This window comes from Schistocerca serialis, chromosome 5 (genome assembly GCF_023864345.2).
Source record: "Schistocerca serialis cubense isolate TAMUIC-IGC-003099 chromosome 5, iqSchSeri2.2, whole genome shotgun sequence".
Classification (NCBI taxonomy): Eukaryota; Metazoa; Arthropoda; class Insecta; order Orthoptera; family Acrididae; genus Schistocerca; species Schistocerca serialis.
In genome coordinates this window covers 247,228,545-247,244,030 of record NC_064642.1, presented here as the reverse complement: position 1 = coordinate 247,244,030, position 15,486 = coordinate 247,228,545, and positions in this window count along the sequence as shown.

The following is a 15,486-nucleotide window of genomic DNA, read 5'->3' as shown; positions in this document are numbered from 1 at the left end:
TGCACGAAGATATGTTTAATTTGAAGAAATGCTATGTGCACAGCACTAGCGATATTCTCGTAGAACATGTCCCCGTATTCACACATCCCATACTATCCTGTGACGAAGCAAAAGAAATAGATTAGTACATTCTACCGCATCACCAGTCTGTAAGTTTCATATGAATTCGTAAAGCACAACACTAAAGTATTCAATCATCGAGGTGTCACTTCCCAAAAACGAATATTCACGTTCCTGCCCGATGCATGTATACACATTTGGAGTGAAGAAATGCTATGTGCACAGCACTAGCCATCTTCTTGTACCATATGTCGCCGCATGCACTCATCCCCGATGAACCTGTGACGAAAAGAAGACAAATAATTAGTGCTCTCCACAACTTCATAATTCTGAAAATTTCATATGAATTTGTAAAGCATAAAATGAAATAAAATATCGAATATCGACATATTTCTTACCAAAAGAAAGCAATATACACTCAGCTATCCATTGCACGTAGATATGTTTAATTTGAAGAATTGCTATGTGCACAGCACTAGCGATATTGTCGTAGAACATGCCCCCATATGCACACATTCCATACTATCCTGTGACGAAAGAAAAGAAATAGATTAGTACACTCGACCACATCTTCAGCCTGTAAATTTGATCTGATTTCGTATAGCAAAGTGCAAAAGTATTCTATCATCGAGGTGTCACTTCCCAAAAACGAATATTCACGTTCCTGCCCGTTGCACGTATACACATTTGGAGTGAAGAAATGCTATGTGCACAGCACTAGCCATCTTCTTGTACCATATGTCGCCGCATGCACTCATCCCCGATGAACCTGTGACGAAAAGAAAAAAAATAATTAGTGCTCTCAACAACTTCATAATTTTGAAAATCTCATATGAATTTGTAAAGCATAAAATGGAATAAAATATCGAATATCGACATAAATATTACCAAAAGAGAGCAATATACACTCAGCTATCTATTGCACGAAGATATGTTTAATTTGAAGAAATGCTATGTGCACAGCACTAGCGATATTCTCGTAGAACATGTCCCCGTATGCACACATTCCATACTACCCTGTAACGAAAGGAAAGAAATAGATTAGTACACTCGACCGCATCTTCAGTCTGCAAATTTGATCTGATTTCGTATAGCAAAGTACAAAAGTATTCTATCATCGAGGTGTCACTTCCCAAAAACGAATATTCACGTTCCTGCCCGTTGCACGTATACACATTTGGAGTGAAGAAATGCTATGTGCACAGCACTAGCCATCTTCCTGTACCATATGTCGCCGCATGCACTCATCCCAGATGAACCTGTGACGAAAAGAAAACAAATAATTAGTGCTCTCCACAACTTCATAATTCTGAAAATTTCATATGAATTTGTAAAGCAAAAAATGAAGTAAAATATCGAATATCGACATATTTCTTACCAAAAGAGAGCAATATACACTCAGCTATCCATTGCACGAGGATATGTTTAATTTGAAGAAATGCTATGTGCACAGCACAAGCGATATTCTCGTAGAACATGTCCCCGTATTCACACATCCCATACTATCCTGTGACGAAAGAAAAGAAATAGATTAGTACACTCGACCACATCTTCAGTCTGAAAATTTGATCTCATTTCGTGTAGAAAAGTACAAAAGTATTCTATCATCGAGGTGTCACTTCCCAAAATAGAATATTCACGTTGCTGCCCGTTGCACGTATACACATTTGGACTGAAGAAATGCTATGTGCACAGTACTAGCCATCTTCTTGTACCATATGTCGCCGCATGCACTCATCCCCGATGAACCTGTGACGAAATGGAAACAAATAATTAGTGCTCTCCACAACTTAATAATTCTGAAAATTTCATATGAATTTGTAAAGCATAAAATGGAATAAAATATCGAATATCGACATATTTCTTACCAAAAGAGAGCAATTTACACTCAGCTATCCGTGCACGAAGATATGTTTAATTTGAAGAAAAGCTATGTGCACAGCACTAGCGATATTCTCGTAGAACATGTCCCCGTATGCACACATTCCATACTACCCTGTGACGAAAGAAAAGAAATAGATTAGTACACTCGACCGCATCTTCAGTCTGTAAATTTGATCTGATTCGTATAGCAAAGTACAAAAGTATTCTATCATCGAGGTGTCACTTCCCAAAAACGAATATTCACGTTCCTGCCCGTTGCACGTATACACATTTGGAGTGAAGAAATGCTATGTGCACAGTACTAGCCATCTTCTTGTACCATATGTCGCCGCATGCACTCATCCCCGATGAACCTGTGACGAAAAGAAAACAAATAATTAGTGCTCTCCACAACTTCATAATTCTGAAAATTTCATATGAATTTGTAAAGCATAAAATGAAGTAAAATATCGAATATCGACATATTTCTTACCAAATGAGGGTAATATACACTCAGCTATCCATTGCACGAGGATATGTTTAATTTGAAGAAATGCTATGTGCACAGCACTAGCGATATTCTCGTAGAACATGTCCTCGTATGCACACATTCCATACTATCCTGTGACGAAAGAAAAGAAATAGATTAGTACACTCGACCGCATCTTCAGTCTGTAAATTTGATCTGATTTCGTATAGCAAAGTACAAAAGTATTCAATCATCGAGGTGTCACTTCCCAAAAACGAATATTCACGTTCCTGCCCGTTGCACGTATACACATTTGGAGTGAAGAAATGCTATGTGCACAGCATTAGCCATCTTCTTGTACCATATGTCGCCGCATGCACTCATCCCCGATGAACCTGTGACGAAAAGAAAACAAATAATTAGTGCTCTCCACAACTTCATAATTCTGAAAATTTCATATGAATTTGTAAAGCATGAAAAGAAATAAAATATCGAATATCGACATATTTCTTACCAAAAGAGAGCAATATACACTCAGCTATCCATTGCACGAAGATATGTTTAATTTGAAGAAATGCTATGTGCACAGCACTAGCGATATTCTCGTAGAACATGTCCCGTATTCACACATCCCATACTATCCTGTGACGAAAGAAAAGAAATAGATTAGTACACTCGACCACATCTTCAGTCTGTAAATTTGATCTCATTTCGTGTAGAAAAGTACAAAAGTAGTCTATCATCAAGGTGTCACTTCCCAAAAGAGAATATTCACGTTGCTGCCCGTTGCACGTATACACCTTTGGAGTGATGAAATGCTATGTGCACAGCACTAGCCATCTTCTTGTACCATATGTCGCCGCATGCACTCATCCCCGATGAACCTGTGACGAAAAGAAAACAAATAATTAGTGCTCTCCACAACTTCATAATTCTGAAAATTTCATATGAATTTGTAAAGCATAAAATGGAATAAAATATCGAATATCGACATATTTCTTACCAAAAGAGAGCAATATACACTCAGCTATCCATTGCACGAAGATATGTTTAATTTGAAGTAATGCTATGTGCACAGCACTAGCGATATTCTCGTAGAACATGTCCCCGTATGCACACATTCCATACTACCCTGTGACGAAAGAAAAGAAATAGATTAGTACACTCGACCGCATCTTCAGTCTGTAAATTTGTTCTGATTCGTATAGCAAAGTACAAAAGTATTCTATCATCGAGGTGTCACTTCCCAAAAACGAATATTCACGTTCCTGCCCGTTGCACGTATACACATTTGGAGTGAAGAAATGCTATGTGCACAGCACTAGCCATCTTCTTGTACCATATGTCGCCGCATGCACTCATCCCCGATGAACCTGTGACGAAAAGAAAACAAATAATTAGTGCTCTCCACAACTTCATAATTCTGAAAATTTCATATGAATTTGTAAGGCATAAAAAGAAATAAAATATCGAATATCGACATATTTCTTACCAAAAGAGAGCAATATACACTCAGCTATCCATTGCACGAAGATATGTTTAATTTGAAGAAATGCTATGTGCACAGCACTAGCGATATTCTCGTAGAACATGTCCCCATATGTACACATTCCATACTATCCTGTGACGAAAGAAAAGAAATAGATTAGTACACTCGACCACATCTTCAGTCTGTAAATTTGATCTGATTTCGTGTAGCAAAGTACAAAAGTATTCTATCATCGAGGTGTCACTTCCCAAAAGAGAATATTCACGTTTCTGCCCGTTGCACGTATACACATTTGGAGTGAAGAAATGCTATGTGCACAGCACTAGCCATCTTCTTGTACCATATGTCGCTGCATGCACTCATCCCCGATGAGCCTGTGACGAAAAGGAAACAAATAATTAGTGCTCTCCACAACTTCATAATTCTGAAAATTTCATATGAATTTGTAAAGCATAAAAAGGAATAAAATATCGAATATCGACATATTTCTTACCAAAAGAGAGCAATATACACTCAGCAATCCATTGCAAGAAGATATGTTTAATTTGAAGAAATGCTATGTGCACAGCACTAGCGATATTCTCGTAGAACATGTCCCCGTATGCACACATTCCATACTATCCTGTGACGAAAGAAAATAAATAGATTAGTACATTGGACAACATCTTCAGTCTGTAAATTTGATCTGATTTCGTATAGCAAAGTGCAAAAGTATTCTATCATCGAGGTGTCACTTCCCAAAAACGAATATTCACGTTCCTGCCCGTTGCACGTATACACATTTGGAGTGAAGAAATGCTATGTGCACAGCACTAGCCATCTTCTTGTACCATATGTCGCCGCATGCACTCATCCCCGATGAACCTGTGACGAAAAGAAAACAAATAATTAGTGCTCTCCACAACTTCATAATTCTGAAAATTTCATATGAATTTGTAAAGCATAAAATGAAGTAAAATATCGAATATCGACATATTTCTTACCAAAAGAGAGCAATATACATTCAGCTATCCATTGCACGAAGATATGTTTAATTTGAAGAAATGCTATGTGCACAGCACTAGCGATATTCTCGTAGAACATGTCCCCGTATTCACACATCCCATACTATCCTGTGACGAAAGAAAAGAAATAGATTAGTACACTCGACCACATCTTCAGTCTGTAAATTTGATCTCATTTCGTGTAGCAAAGTACAAAAGTATTCTATCATCGAGGTGTCACTTCCCAAAAGAGAATATTCACGTTGCTGCCCGTTGCACGTATACACATTTGGAGTGAAGAAATGCTATGTGCACAGCACTAGCCATCTTCTTGTACCATATGTCGCCGCATGCACTCATCCCCGATGAACCTGTGACGAAAAGAAAACAAATAATTAGTGCTCTCCACAACTTCATAATTCTGAAAATTTCATATGAATTTGTAAAACATAAAATGGAATAAAATATCGAATATCGACATATTTCTTACCAAAAGAGAGGAATATACACTCAGCTATCCATTGCACGAAGATATGTTTAATTTGAAGAAATGCTATGTGCACAGCACTAGCGATATTCTCGTAGAACATGTCCCCTTATGCACACATTCCATACTACCCTGTCACGAAAGAAAAGAAATAGATTAGTACACTCGACCGCATCTTCAGTCTGTAAATATCATTTGAATTCGCAAAGCACAATACAAAGGTATTCAATCATCGAGGAATCACTTCCCAAAAACGAATATTCACGTTGCTGCCCATTGCACGTATATACAATTTGAGTGAAGGAATGCTATGTGCACAGCACTAGCTGTCTTCTTGTACCATATGTCGCCGCATGCACTCAACCCCGATGAACCTGTGACGAAAAGAAAACAAATAATTGGTGCCCTCTACGACTTCATGATTCTGAAAATTTCATATGAATTTGTAAAGCATAAAATGAAATAAAATATCGAATATCGACATATTTCTTACCAAAAGAAAGCAATATCCACTCAGCTATCCATTGCACGTAGATATGTTTAATTTGAAGAAATGCTATGTGCACAGCACTAGCGATATTCTCGTAGAACATCTCCCCGTATTTACACATCCCATACGATACTGTGACGAAAGAAAAGAAATAGTTTAGTACACTCGACCGCATCATCAGTCTGTAAATTTCGTCTGGATTCGTAAAGCATAACACTAAAGTATTCAATCATCGAGATATCACATCCCAAAAACGAATATTCACGTTGCTGCCCGTTGCACGTATATACATTTGGAGTGAAGGAATGCTATGTGCACAGCACTAGCCATCTTCCTGTACCATATGTCGCCTCATGCACTCATCACCGATGAACCTGTGACGAAAAGAATACACATAATTAGTGCTCTCCACAACTTCATAATGCTGAAAATTTCATATGAATTTGTAAAGCATAAAATGAAATAAAATATCGAATATCGACATATTTCTTACCAAAAGAGAGCAATATACACTCAGCTATCCATTGCACGAAGATATGTTTAATTTGAAGAAATGCTATGTGCACAGCACTAGTGATTCTCTCGTAGAACATGTCCACGTATTCACACATACCATACTGTCCTGTGACGAAAGAAAAGAAATAGATTACTACACTCGACCACATATTCAGTCTGTAAATATCATCTGAATTCGCAAAGCATAATACAAAAGTATTCAATCCTCGAGGAAACACTTCCCAAAAACGAATATTCACGTTTCTGCCCATTGCACGTATATACATTTTAAGTGAAGGAATGCTATGTGCACAGCACTAGCCGTCTTCTTGTACCATATGTCGACGCATGCACTCATCCCCGACGAACCTGTGACGAAAAGAAAACAAATAATTAGTGCTCTCCACATTTTCATAATTCTGAAAATTTCATATGAATTTGTAAAGCATAAAATGAAATAAAATATCGAGTATCGACATATTTCTTACCAAAAGAGAGCAATATACACTCAGCTATCCATTGCACGAAGATATGTTTAATTTGAAGAAATGCTATGTGCACAGCACTAGCGATATTCTCGTAGAACATGTCCCCGTATTCACACATCCCATACTATCCTGTGACGAAAGAAAAGAAATAGATTAGTACACTCGACCACACCTTCAGTCTGTAAATATCATCTGAATTCGCAAAGCATAATACAAAAGTATTCAATCATCGAGGAATCACTTCCCAAAAACGAATATTCACGTCGCTGCCCATTGCACGTATATACATTTTGAGTGAAGGAATGCTGTGTGCACAGCACTAGCTGTCTTCTTGTACCATATGTCGCCGCATGCACTCATCCCCGATGAACCTGTGACGAAAAGAAAACAAATAATTAGTGCTCTCCGCAACTTCATAATTCTGAAAATTTCATATGAATTTGTAAAGCATAAAATGAAATAAAATATCGAATATCGACATATTTCTTACCAAAAGAGAGCAATATACACTCAGCTATCCATTGCACGTAGATATGTGTAATGCGAAGAAATGCTATGTGCACAGCACTAGCGATATCCTCGTAGAACATGTCCCCGTATGCACACATTCCATACTATCCTCTGACGAAAGAAAAGAAATAGATTAGTACATTCGACCACATCTTCAGTCTGTAAATTTGATCTGATTTCGTGTAGCTAAGTACAAAAGTATTCTATCATCGAGGTGTCACTTCCCAAAAACGAATATTCACGTTGCTGCCAGTTGCACGTATATACATTTTGAGTGAAGGAATGCTATGTGCACAGCACTAGCTGTCTTCTTGTACCATATGTCGCCGCATGCACTCATCCCCGATGAACCTGTGACGAAAAGAAAACAAATAATTAGTGCTCTCCACAACTTCATAATTCTGAAAATTTCATATGAATTTGTAAAGCATAAAATGGAAGAAAATATCGAATATCGACATATTTCTTACCAAAAGTGGCAATATACACTCAGCTATCCATTGCACGAGGATATGTTTAATTTGAAGAAATGCTATGTGCACAGCACTAGCGATATTCTCGTAGAACATGTCCACCTATGCACACATTCCATACTATCCTGTGATGAAAGAAAAGAAATAGATTAGTACACTCGACCGCATCTTCAGTCTGTAAATTTTATCTGATTTCGTATAGCAAAGTACAAAAGTATTCTATCATCGAGGTGTCACTTCCCAAAAACGAATATTCACGTTCCTGCCCGTTGCACGTATATACATTTGGAGTGAAGGAATGCCATGTGCACAGCATTAGCCATCTTCTTGTACCATATGTCGCCGCATGCACTCATCCCCTATATACCTCTGACGAAAAGAACACAAATAATTAGTGCTCTCCACAACTTCATAATTCTGAAAATTTCATATGAATTTGTAAAGCATAAAAAGAAATAAAATATCGAATATCGACATATTTCTTACCAAAAGAAAGCAATATCCACTCAGCTATCCATTGCACGTAGATATGTTTAATTTGAAGAAATGCTATGTGCACAGCACTAGCGATATTCTCGTAGAACATCTCCCCGTATTCACACATCCCATACGATACTGTGACGAAAGAAAAGAAATAGTTTAGTACACTCGACCGCATCATCAGTCTGTAAATTTCGTCTGGATTCGTATAGCATAACACTAAAGTATTCAGTCATCGAGATATCACATCCCAAAAACGAATATTCACGTTGCTGCCCGTTGCACGTATATACATTTGGAGTGAAGGAATGCTATGTGCACAGCACTAGCCATCTTCCTGTACCATATGTCGCCTCATGCACTCATCACCGATGAACCTGTGATGAAAAGAATACACATAATTAGTGCTCTCCACAACTTCATAATGCTGAAAATTTCATATGAATTTGTAAAGCATAAAATGAAATAAAATATCGAATATCGACATATTTCTTACCAAAAGAGAGCAATATACACTCAGCTATCCATTGCACGAAGATATGTTTAATTTGAAGAAATGCTATGTGCACAGCACTAATGATTCTCTCGTAGAACATGTCCCCGTATTCACACATACCATACTATCCTGTGACGAAAGAAAAGAAATAGATTACTACACTCGACCACATCTTCAGTCTGTAAATATCATCTGAATTCGCAAAGCATAATACAAAAGTGTTCAATCATCGAGGAAACACTTCCCAAAAACGAATATTCACGTTGCTGCCCATTGCACGTATATACATTTTGAGTGAAGGAATGCTATGTGCACAGCACTAGCCGTCTTCTTGTACCATATGTCGACGCATGCACTCATCCCCGATGAACCTGTGACGAAAAGAAAACAAATAATTAGTGCTCTCCACAACTTCATAATTCTGAAAATTTCATATGAATTTGTAAAGCATAAAATGAAATAAAATATCGAGTATCGACATATTTCTTACCAAAAGAGAGCAATATACACTCAGCTATCCATTGCACGAAGATATGTTTAATTTGAAGAAATGCTATGTGCACTGCACTAGCGATATTCCCGTAGAACATGTCCCCGTATTCACACATCCCATACTATCCTGTGACGAAAGAAAAGAAATAGATTAGTACACTCGACCACATTTTCGGTCTGTAAATATCATCTGAATTCGCAAAGCATAATACAAAAGTATTCAATCATCGAGGAGTCACTTCCCAAAAACGAATATTCACGTTGCTGCCCATTGCACGTATATACATTTTGAGTGAAGGAATGCTATGTGCGCAGCACTAGCCGTCTTCTTGTACCATATGTCGCCGCATGCACTCATCCCCGATGAACCTGTGACGAAAAGAAAACAAATAATTAGTGCTCTCCACAACTTAATAATTCTGAAAATTTCATATGAATTTGTAAAGCATAAAATGAAATAAAATATCGAGTATCGACATATTTCTTACCAAAAGAGAGCAATATACACTCAGCTATCCATCGCACGAAGATATGTTTAATTTGAAGATATGCTATGTGCACAGCACTAGCGATATTCTCGTAGAACATGTCCCCGTATTCACACATCCCATACTATCCTGTGACGAAAGAAAAGAAATAGATTAGTACATTCGACCACATCTTCAGTCTGTAAATTTGATCTGATTTCGTGTAGCTAAGTACAAAAGTATTCTATCATCGAGGTGTCACTTCCCAAAAACGAATATTCACGTTGCTGCCCGTTGCACGTAAATACATTTTGAGTGAAGGAATGCTATGTGCACAGCACTAGCTGTCTTCTTGTACCATATGTCGCCGCATGCACTCATCCCCGATGAACCTGTGACGAAAAGAAAACAAATAATTAGTGCTCTCCACAACTTCATAATTCTGAAAATTTCATATGAATTTGTAAAGCATAAAATGGAAGAAAATATCGAATATCGACATATTTCTTACCAAAAGTGAGCAATATACACTCAGCTATCCACTGCACGAGGATATGCTTAATTTGAAGAAATGCTATGTGCACAGCACTAGCGATATTCTCGTAGAACATGTCCACCTATGCACACATTCCATACTATCCTGTGATGAAAGAAAAGAAATAGATTAGTACACTCGACCGCATCTTCAGTCTGTAAATTTTATCTGATTTCGTATAGCAAAGTACAAAAGTATTCTATCATCGAGGTGTCACTTCCCAAAAACGAATATTCACGTTCCTGCCCGTTGCACGTATATACATTTGGAGTGAAGGAATGCCATGTGCACAGCATTAGCCATCTTCTTGTACCATATGTCGCCGCATGCACTCATCCCCTATGAACCTCTGACGAAAAGAAAACAAATAATTAGTGCTCTCCACAACTTCATAATTCTGAAAATTTCATATGAATTTGTAAAGCATAAAATGAAATAAAATATCGAATATCGACATATTTCTTACCAAAAGACAGCAATATCCACTCAGCTATCCATTGCACGTAGATATGTTTAATTTGAAGAAATGCTATGTGCACAGCACTAGCGATATTCTCGTAGAACATCTCCCCGTATTCACACATCCCATACGATACTGTAACCAAAGAAAAGAAATAGTTTAGTACACTCGACCGCATCATCAGTCTGTAAATTTCGTCTGGATTCGTAAAGCATAACACTAAAGTATTCAGTCATCGAGATATCACATCCCAAAAACGAATATTCACGTTGCTGCCCGTTGCACGTATATACATTTGGAGTGAAGGAATGCTATGTGCACAGCACTAGCCATCTTCCTGTACCATATGTCGCCTCATGCACTCATCACCGATGAACCTGTGACGAAAAGAATACACATAATTAGTGCTCTCCACAACTTCATAATGCTGAAAATTTCATATGAATTTGTAAAGCATAAAATGAAATAAAATATCGAATATCGACATATTTCTTACCAAAAGAGAGCAATATACACTCAGCTATCCATTGCACGAAGATATGTTTAATTTGAAGAAATGCTATGTGCACAGCACTAATGATTCTCTCGTAGAACATGTCCCCGTATGCACACATACCATACTATCCTGTGACGAAAGAAAAGAAATAGATTACTACACTCGACCACATCTTCAGTCTGTAAATATCATCTGAATTCGCAAAGCATAATACAAAAGTATTCAATCATCGAGGAAACACTACCCAAAAACGAATATTCACGTTGCTGCCCATTGCACGTATATACATTTTGAGTGAAGGAATGCTATGTGCACAGCACTAGCCGTCTTCTTGTACCATATGTCGACGCATGCACTCATCCCCGATGAACCTGTGACGAAAAGAAAACAAATAATTAGTGCTCTCCACAACTTCATAATTCTGAAAATTTCATATGAATTTGTAAAGCATAAAATGAAATAAAATATCGAGTATCGACATATTTCTTACCAAAAGAGAGCAATATACACTCAGCTATCCATTGCACGAAGATATGTTTAATTTGAAGAAATGCTATGTGCACTGCACTAGCGATATTCCTGTAGAACATGTCCCCGTATTCACACATCCCATACTATCCTGTGACGAAAGAAAAGAAATAGATTAGTACACTCGACCACATTTTCGGTCTGTAAATATCATCTGAATTCGCAAAGCATAATACAAAAGTATTCAATCATCGAGGAGTCACTTCCCAAAAACGAATATTCACGTTGCTGCCCATTGCACGTATATACATTTTGAGTGAAGGAATGCTATGTGCGCAGCACTAGCCGTCTTCTTGTACAATATGTCGCCGCATGCACTCATCCCCGATGAACCTGTGACGAAAAGAAAACAAATAATTAGTGCTCTCCACAACTTAATAATTCTGAAAATTTCATATGAATTTGTAAAGCATAAAATGAAATAAAATATCGAGTATCGACATATTTCTTACCAAAAGAGAGCAATATACACTTAGCTATCCATCGCACGAAGATATGTTTAATTTGAAGGAATGCTATGCGCACGGCACTAGCGATTTTCCTGTAGAACATGTCCCCGTATTCACACATCCCATACTATCCTGTGACGAAAGAAAAGAAATAGATTAGTACACTCGACCACATCTTCAGTCTGTAAATATTATCTGAATTCGCAAAGCATAATACAAAAGTATTCAATCATCGAGGAATCACTTCCTAAAAACGAATATTAACGTTGCTGCCCATTGCACGTATATACATTTTGAGTGAAGAAATGCTATGTGCACATCACTAGCTGTCTTCTTGTACCATATGTCGCCGCATGCACTCATCCCCGATGAACCTGTGACGAAAAGAAAACAAATAATTAGTGCTCTCCACAATTTCATAATTCTGAAATTTCATATGAATTTGTAAAGCATAAAAAGAAATAAAATATCGAATATCGACATATTTCTTACCAAAAGAGAGCAATATACACTCAGCTAACCATTGCACGAAGATATGTTTAATTTGAAGATATGCTATGTGCACAGCACTAGGGATATTCTCGTAGAACATGTCCCCGTATTCACACATCCCATACTATCCTGTGACGAAAGAAAAGAAATAGATTAGTACATTCGACCACATCTTCAGTCTGTAAATTTGATCTGATTTCGTGTAGCTAAGTACAAAAGTATTCTATCATCGAGGTGTCACTTCCCAAAAACGAATATTCACGTTGCTGCCCGTTGCACGGAAATACATTTTGAGTGAAGGAATGCTATGTGCACAGCACTAGCTGTCATCTTGTACCATATGTCGCCGCATGCACTCATCCCCGATGAACCTGTGACGAAAAGAAAACAAATAATTAGTGCTCTCCACAACTTCATAATTCTGAAAATTTCATATGAATTTGTAAAGCATAAAATGGAAGAAAATATCGAATATCGACATATTTCTTACCAAAAGTGAGCAATATACACTCAGCTATCCACTGCACGAGGATATGTTTAATTTGAATAAATGCTATGTGCACAGCACTAGCGATATTCTCGTAGAACATGTCCACCTATGCACACATTCCATACTATCCTGTGATGAAAGAAAAGAAATAGATTAGTACACTCGACCCCATCTTCAGTCTGTAAATTTTATCTGATTTCGTATAGCAAAGCACAGAAGTATTCTACCATCGAGGTGTCACTTCCCAAAAACGAATATTCACGTTCCTGCCCGTTGCACGTATATACATTTGGAGTGAAGGAATGCTATGTGCACAGCACTAGCCATCTTCCTGTACCATATGTCGCCTCATGCACTCATCACCGATGAACCTCTGACGAAAAGAATACACATAATTAGTGCTCTCCACAACTTCATAATGCTGAAAATTTCATATGAATTTGTAAATGCATAAAATGAAATAAAATATCGAGTATCGACATATTTCTTACCAAAAGAGAGCAATATACACTCAGCTATCCATTGCACGAAGATATGTTTAATTTGAAGAAATGCTATGTGCACAGCACTAGCGATATTCCCGTAGAACATGTCCCCGTATTCACACATCCCATACTATCCTGTGACGAAAGAAAAGAAATAGATTAGTACACTCGACCACATCTTCAGTCTGTAAATATCATCTGAATTCGCAAAGCATAATACAAAAGTATTCAATCATCGAGGAATCACTTCCCAAAAACGAATATTCACGTTGCTGCCCATTGCACGTATATACATTTTGAGTGAAGGAGTGCTATGTGCACAGCACTAGCCGTCTTCTTGTACCATATGTCGCCGCATGCACTCATCCCCGATGAACCTGTGACGAAAAGAAAACAAATAACTAGTGCTCTCCACAACTTCAATATTCTGAAAATTTCATATGAATTTGTAAAGCATAAAATGAAATAAAATATCGAGTATCGACATATTTCTTACCAAAAGAGAACAATATACACTCAGCTATCCATCGCATGAAGATATGTTTAATTTGAGGAAATGCTATGCGCACGGCACTAGCGATATTCCCGTAGAACATGTCCCCGTATGCACACATTCCATACTATCCTGTGACGAAAGAAAAGAAATAGATTAGTACATTCGACCACATCTTCAGTCTGTAAATATCATCTGAATTCGCAAAGCATAATACAAAAGTATTCAATCATCGAGGAATCACTTCCCAAAAACGAATATTCACGTTCCTGCCCGTTGCTCGTATACACATTTGGAGTGAAGAAATGCTATGTGCACAGCACTAGCCATCTTCTTGTACCATATGTCGCCGCATGCACTCATCCCCGATGAACCTGTGACGAAAAGAAAACAAATAATTAGTGCTCTCCACAACTTCATAATTCTGAAAATTTCATATGAATTTTTAAAGCATAAAATGAAATATAATATCGAATATCGACATATTTCTTACCAAAAGAGAGCAATATACACTCAGCTATCCATTGCGTGTAGATATGTTTAATTTGAAGAAATGCTATGTGCACAGCACTAGCGATATTGTCGTAGAACATGTCCCCGTATTCACTCATCCCATACGAAATTGGTGACGAAAGAAAAGAAATAGTTTAGTACACTTGACCGCATCATCAGTCTGTAAATTTGATCTGATTTCGTATAGCAAAGTACAAAAGTATTCTATCATCGAGGTGTCACTTCCCAAAAACGAATATTCACGTTCCTGCCCGTTGCACGTATATACATTTGGAGTGAAGAAATGCTATGTGCACAGCACTAGCCACCTTCTTGTACCATATGTCGCCGCATGCACTCATCCCCGATGAACCTGTGACGAAAAGAAAACAAATAATTAGTGCTCTCCACAACTTCATAATTCTGAAAATTTCATATGAATTTGTAAAGCACAAAATGAAATCAAATATCGAATATCGACATATTTCTTACCAAAAGAGTGCAATATACACTCAGCTATCCATTGCACGAAGATATGTTTAATTTGAAGAAATGCTATGTGCACAGCACTAGCGATATTCTCGTAGAACATGTCCCCGTATTCACACATCCCATACTATCCTGTGACGAAAGAAAAGAAATAGATTAGTACACTCGACCACATCTTCAGTCTGTAAATTTGATCTGATTTCGTATAGCAAAGTACAAATGTATTCTATCAACGAGGTGTCACTTCCCCAAAACAAATATTCACATTCCTGCCCGTTGAACGTATACACTTTTGGAGTGAAGAAATGCTATGTGCACAGCACTAGCCATGTTCT